The 7,054-nt window shown below is 48.2% G+C and overlaps 1 protein-coding gene across 1 annotated transcript in view; it reads right to left on the reverse strand.

Annotated features, from left to right (window-relative positions):
- Nucleotides 1–7,054, reverse strand: part of LOC105527577 (zinc finger protein 676-like) — a 60,872-nt gene that overhangs the window by 29,389 nt on the left and 24,429 nt on the right. The window lies entirely within an intron of this gene.

Below are 7,054 nucleotides of genomic sequence, written 5' to 3' on the forward strand. Positions count from 1 at the left end.
ACATTCTTTTACATGTGAATGCAACAGAAATGAAGAAATAGCATGAAGCAATTTAAGAGTTGAATTCCATCATTATTCTCTTTCCAAATAAGCTGTCTTTTTATTGGGTGGGGGGAACAGAGTCTCATTCTGTCACCTGGGCTGCAGTGCATTGGCAAAAATCTCAGCTCACTGAAACTTCTGGTTCCCAGGTTCAAGTGATTCTCATGCCTCAGAGTCCCATGTAGCTGGGACTACAGGTGTACACCACCATGCTTGGTGCATGTGTATTTCTTTTTACTAGACATGGGATTCCACCATGTTGGCCAGGCTGGTCTTGAACTCCTGACCTCAGGTGATCTGCCCACCTTGGCATCACAAAGTGTTGACCTTACGGGTGTAAGCCACTGTGTCTGGCCAAAAAAAATCTGTATTTTTAAGATAGAAGTGTAAAAGTAAACTGAGACTGGAGCCAAACCAGGAACGAAGACACAAGGCAAATGGCAGTGAGAATAGCATTTTATTAGGGCTTGCAGGTGAGGTTCCTCGGTTCAAAGGCATGGGCCGAGGAAGTCGCGCTGAGGGAGGAGGGTAGGGGCTTTTTATAGCCCGAGAGGTAGGGAATCTGGTTGTGCAAACAGGGCCTGGGGCATCTTGAAACTACTAGGGCAGGAGTTGAGTAAGGGTCATGAGGAAGGGGTCTTTGGAAACTGTTAACTGAAACTGCTGTTTAGGAACTTGTGGAATGCAGGTGAGCTGCAGGTCATGGGAGAGTGTGGCTGCCCAGCTGGAACCTCTGATGTATGTGACCCTGAGGGTGTGTTCAAAGAGGGAGGAAAATCTCGAAACAAAGGGCCTACTCGAACAAAGGGCCTGCTATGCTGTGTGGTGCTGCCATGTTGGGTCCGGGTCCCTGCCTAACATTCTGACCTCTTTCTAATAGGAAAAAGGGTTGACGTGTTCGTCTGGCTGCTTGTTGCTGTTATGGGTCATCGTGGGGTTTTTCGGAAGTCAGAACTTGGGTATAGGGATGGAGCAGCATCTGATTGAAAGTGATCCGGGAGACTTCTTCTATGCGGTTCTGGATGAAGCGGAGGATACAGGGAGCTATGAGTAGTAACAAGCCAATGATTAGTAAGGGGCTTAGAAAGGGTAGGACTTAACTGGCCACAGACGACTGCCACCACCTAAGTGAGGGCCTTAATCCAAGGTTTTTCTGGTGGAGTCTTTCCCGAATCTTTTCTAGAGTGAGGAGATTGTTTTCTACTAGTCCTGACTCATTGATGTAGTGTCCGGCCAGGAAGGGGAAAGGAGGGGGTTAGGTTAGAGGAGTTAAAAAGGCTGGGTAAGGGTACCGCAACCAGCAGGGGCTTATTGTATCTGCTGTGAGGCTTTTTGTAGTGGGTGTGAGGAGTATGCCTAGGTAGGTGACAGAAGGGCTGCAAAGTTGAGCCTTAGCCAGGGCAACCTGATAACCTTGATCACCTAGAAAATTTTAAAGTGTAGCAGTATCTGCAAGGGAGCACTCCTAGGAAGGATTACATAGTAATAAGTCATCAACATACTGCAATAGTGTGCTGTGGGTCAGGGGACAGAGGACAACATCCTGTGCCAGTGCCTGTCCGAAAAAATGGGGGCTATTATGGAAACTTTGAGGCAAAACAGTCCAAGTCAGCTGGGAAGAAATATGAGTGTCTGGATCTTCCAATGTAAAAGCAAACAGAGTGGCAGTCTGGGTGTAGAGGGATGGTAAAGAAGGCATCCTTCAGGTCAAGGACAGTGAAATGAGTGGTGTCGGCGGAACGAGCGAGAGGAGTGTATATGGATTAGGAACAACTGGAAAGGTAGGGACTACTGCCTCATTGATGAGGCGTAGGTCCTGTACGAGGCAACAGACCCCAGAGCTTTTCTGTACAGGCAGGATAGGAGTATTGCATGGTGAGTTGGTGGGAACTAGAATGTGCTTTTTTTTTTTTTTTTTTTTGAGGCGGAGTCTCGCTCTGTCGCCCGGACTGGAGTGCAGTGGCCAGATCTCAGCTCACTGCAAGCTCCGCCTCCCGGGTTCACACCATTCTCCTGCCTCAGCCTCCGGAGTAGCTGGGACTACAGGCGCCTGCCACCTCGCCCGGCTAGTTTTTGTATTTTTAGTAGAGACGGGGTTTCACCGTGTTAGCCAGGATGGTCTCGATCTCCTGACCTCGTGATCCGCCCGTCTCGGCCTCCCAAAGTGCTGGGATTACAGGCTTGAGCCACCGCGCCCGGCCTAGAATGTGCTGTTGGAGCAGGCATGTAATGATGGGTTTTAATCCCTGTCGATGTTCAAGGAAGATAGGGAACTGGGGTCTAGAGGGAAACTTGGAAGAGTCTTTTAGCTGGATGTGGACTGGAGTATGGTGCTGGGCAATGATTGGGGTAGAGGTGTCCCACACCTTAGGGTTAATGGGGACTGGAAACGGGAGTGGGGGCTCAGCCTGATGGGATTTGTCAGGTGAGAGAAGGGGGAAGAGGAACACGAGGTGTGGGGAGGGGTTGGGTCGGAAGTGAACTGAGGCCTTTAGCTTGGAGAGGAGATCTCGTCCTAACAAGGGGACTGGGCAGGAAAGAATGATAAGAAATGAGTGCGAGAAGAGGGAGCCATCCAAGTGGCAAGACAGAGGAGGAGTCTGGCGGTAGATGGAGGGAGTGCCATCAATTCCCATGACCGTGACAGTGGAGGGGTGGCTGGGGCCACTAAAGGAAGGCAAAACAGAGTAGGTAGCCTCCGTGTCCATGAGGAAAGATATTGGACTTACCCGCTACCTGGAGCATAACCCTGGGCTTGGCGAGAGTAAGAGGGGTCCCTGAGTCTGGGCCTCTTCAATCATCATCGGAGTCGAGGAGTTGGAAGGTGCCTCCAGTACCTGGAGGAGGGTCGTCACGTGGAGACGTAGCGACCGTCCTCAAATTGGGGCAGTCTGGCTTCCAGTCGCCCATCTGCTGACAGTTCAGACAGGGGCGTGTTGGCTCCTTTGGGTTGGGGCACTGCTTGGCCCAGTGGCCGCCATTGCCACACTTGAAGCAGGCACCAGGTGGTGCTCGGGTAGTACCTCCTTTCTGGGAGCTCCTGGAGCCGGCTGGCCTCAGGGCTGCTACCAAGGCCTGGGTTTGGAGTTGTACCTTCTGTTTTAGCCTGGCCTGTCGTTGGGCCTCAGCTGCTTCCTCCCTGGAGTTGTAGACATTGAAGGCCAGTTTGACTAAATCCTGGATGGGAGTTTGAGGGCCTTCCTCTGCCTTTTAAAATTTTTTTGGATATCGGGGGCCAACTGAGAAATAAAGTATGAAGCTAAGATGGCTCCTCCTGCAGGGGAGGCAGGGTCAAGGTGGGTGTACTGAGTAAGTGCCTCAGTCAACCGTTTAAGAAAAACGGCCAGATTTTCATCTGAGCCTTGGACTACCTCCTTTAATTTATTAACGTCGACTGACTTATTAGAGGCTGCCTGCATGCCGGCAAGAAGGCACTGAACTATCATGTCCTGGTGGCGGCGCCTGCCTGACCAACCTGGTAGTCCCAGTTGGGCTCGGCTGAGGGCACTGCCTCAGTGCCGACTGGCATGGCAGGGTCAGTTAAATGAACCTGGTTAGCATGCTGCCTGAATGCCGCTAGGATGCGCTCCTGCTCCTCAGGAGAGAGAGTTGAGGTCATAACGACATGAAGGTCATGCCAGGTGAGATCATATGCCTGGCATAGATACCTGAACTCTTTGATATAATGAGTAGGATTGGCTGAAAAGGAGCCTGCACAGCCCTCAACCTTAGACAAGTCTGCCAATGAAAAGGGCACATGGACCCGGACTACTCTTTCGGCGCCTGCCACCTCTCGTAAGGGTCACAGGAGGTCGGTGCTGGACTGAGTATGGGCTGAGACAGGTGAGGAAGGGGAGGAGGTGGAGGTAGGAGAGGCAGGATCTGTCAGGTTTGGTGGGGACACAGAAGGGGGAGAGGGAAGGGGTGGCGCTGATGAGGATGGGGACAACGAGGGGTTAGGGTAAGGAGGGGGTTGAGTGGGGGACCGAAGAGGAGGCAGGGAAAGTGTCAGGAGGCTCAGAGAAGGAGGAAGAGTTGTCCTTCTCCTTGGCTGAGGGAGTAGATTTTGCGAGCAGGACCTGGGCCAGCAAACATCGGGCACAGAGGTCTGGGCGAGAACGCAAGTCCTAGAAGGCCTGAACATAGGGTATCTCGGGCTATTTGCCTAGTCCCTTACAGAAGTTGGTCAGATCTGTGAGAATAAGTCTACAGCGTCTTCTGCAGGCCACTGAAACTGATTATCCAATTTATACTGCGGTCATGCTACTGTGCAGAAGAAAATGAGCCGCTTTTGTCTTAGGTCTTGGCTGATACTTAAAGTCAGGAAATTAGCCAAGAGGCACTTCAGAGGGCATTTTCAGTCTGGTTGGACTGGGTAGTTCCCATGGTCTTAAGGCGGGCAGTCCGCAATGGGAGCGTCCTCTCACTGCCACGTAGAGTGCAGGGTACAGTGGCTTCCAGGGAGGTTGGACGTCTCCTAGTCCCTGGTGCCAAGGTCACAGTTGACCGGAGAGAGCCCCCAATGCAGCCGCGCGTTTTGGACAGGGAATCCTGGAGGGAGCCTTCAGGACGGGGGAAAACTTACTCAGCAGTGATAAAATTGAGTCTTGGATTTGGTGAAATGGCTTCCGGCTCGGAAAGGAGGTCCTGGCTCAGGGAGAGGAGAGCCTGCCCGACCCGGCAGGGATCCGGGGAGGGGGTCTCCTCCCACGTTTTGGCACCAATGTAAAGGTAAACTGAGGTTGGAGCCAAAGCGGGAACGAAGACACAAGGCAAATGGCAGTGAGAATAGCCTTTTATTAGGGCTTGCGGGCGAGGTTCCTTGGTCCAAAGGCGTGGGCCGAGGAAGTCGCACTGAGTGAGGGGTAGGGGCTTCTTACAGCCGGAGAGGTAGGGAAGCTGGTTGTGCAAACAGGGCCTGGGGGGTCTTGAAACTACTAGGGCAGGAGTTGAGTAAGGGCATGAGGAAGGGGTCTTTGGAAACTGTTAACTGAAACTGCTGTTTATGAACTTGTGGAATGCAGGTGAGCTGCAGGTCATGGGGGAGTGTGGCTGCCCAGCTGGAACCTCTGATGTATGTGAGTCTGAGCATGCGTTCAAAGAGGGAGAGAAGTCTGGAAACAAAAAGCCTGCTCGAACAAAGGGCCTGCTACGCCGAGTGGCGCTGCCACATCGGGTCCGGGTCCCTGCCTAACAATAAGTATACTTTAATTATAACTCCTCAAAATCTACTTCTTTTATAGTTATATACAAATTTTTTTTTTTTTGAGACGGAGTCTCACTCTGTCACCCAGGCTGGAGTGCTGTGGCCGGATCTCAGCTCACTGCAAGCTCCGCCTCCCGGGTTCACGCCATTCTCCTGCCTCAGCCTCCCAAGTAGCTGGGACTACAGGCGCCCGCCACGTCGCCCGGTTAGTTTTTTGTAGTTTTTAGTAGAGACGGGGTTTCACCGTTAGCCAGGATGGTCTCGATCTCCTGACCTCGTGATCCGCCCGTCTCGGCAGTTATATACAAATAATTTTTCTTTTTACCAACTTTAGTTTTAGATTTATTCCTATACTCAGCAGTCGGATTTAGTGTAATGTCTGAAATTTGAGACAGATATTTCTACTGTGAATTCTCTCATATTGACATAAACTTACTTTTGGATTAAGTATTTTTTATTTTTAAGTATCTGCAAAAATACATTTTAATGTAAACTCTTTTGTGTTTTATAATCTGTAATTTTTGAAAAAATGTTTTTCCAAACTTATTAAACTTGCAGGGTTATTCTTCAATATAAATTCCCTGACGTTGAGCAAACTTGGGAAAACTACGCCAGGTATTCCTGTAGTACAAAATGTGTACAATAAAATCTGTGATACAAGTAAATATACTACAACCCTCTTTATATTTGTAATGTGTTTCCTCAAAATAAATATTCTTCTGTACTTTAAGGGCTTTTATTTTCTGAAAGATCTAGTGAGAGTAATTGCACTCTTAATGCTTTTATTTAGTATGAACTCTGATGTTTAGTAAGATGTGGGAAGATATTAGTGGCATTCACAATTTTTTTTTTCCCAAACAGAGTCTCTCTCTGTTGCCCAGGCTAGCATAAATGCTTTCCTTTGCAATAAGGCATGGGCATTGGTTAAATGTTTTGCCACATTGTTTAGTCTAGTTTTCTCCAGTATGAGTTATCTTACCTACAATCAAGTGTGACAGCTGTTTAAAGGCTTTGTCACATTCTTCACATTTCTAGGATTTCATCAGTATTTCTTTTATATTTCATCAGCTTCTCATCAGTATTTCTTTTATATTCAGAAAAGTCTGAGGTGTTGCCAAAAGCATTGTCACATCTTTCAGGTTTGTAGCGTCTCTCTTGTGTAAGAATTAGCTTATGTCTGTTAAGAATTGTGGAGCTATTAGAGGCTTTCCCATATTCTTAATGTGTATGGTTTCTCTCCAGTATGAGTTGTCTTATATGCAGTAAGCCTTAAGGACTAGTTAAAGGTTTTGCCACATTCCACACAATTGTAGGAATTCCCCCCAGTATGAATTACACGAATGTTTAGTAAGGATTGAGGAACAGCGAAAAGGTTTGCCACATTCTTCACATTTGTAGGGTTTCCCTCCTATATAAATTCCCTTATGTTCAGTAAGGGTTGAGAACTAATTAAAACGTTTGCTACATTTTTCACATTTGTAGGGTTTTTCCTCCAGTGTGAATTATTTTATGAGCAGTAAAGTATGAGGACCAGTTGAAGTCTTTATCACATTCTTCATATTTGTAGGGTTTCTCTCTAGTATGAATTCTCTTATGCTCCATAAGGCTTGAGGACTGGTTGAAGCCTTTGCCGGAGTCTTCACATTTCTAGTGTTTCTCTCCAGTATGAATTTTCTTATGTGTAGTAAGGGTTGAGGACTGTTTAAAAGCTTTGTCACGTTCTTCATGTTTGTAAAATTTCTCTCCAGCATGAATTTTCTTATGTTTACTAAAGACTGAAAACCAGCTGAAGGCTTTGCCACATTC

The sequence above is a fragment of the Colobus angolensis genome, unplaced genomic scaffold, assembly GCF_000951035.1.
Source record: "Colobus angolensis palliatus isolate OR3802 unplaced genomic scaffold, Cang.pa_1.0 Scaffold631, whole genome shotgun sequence".
NCBI lineage: Eukaryota > Metazoa > Chordata > Mammalia > Primates > Cercopithecidae > Colobus > Colobus angolensis.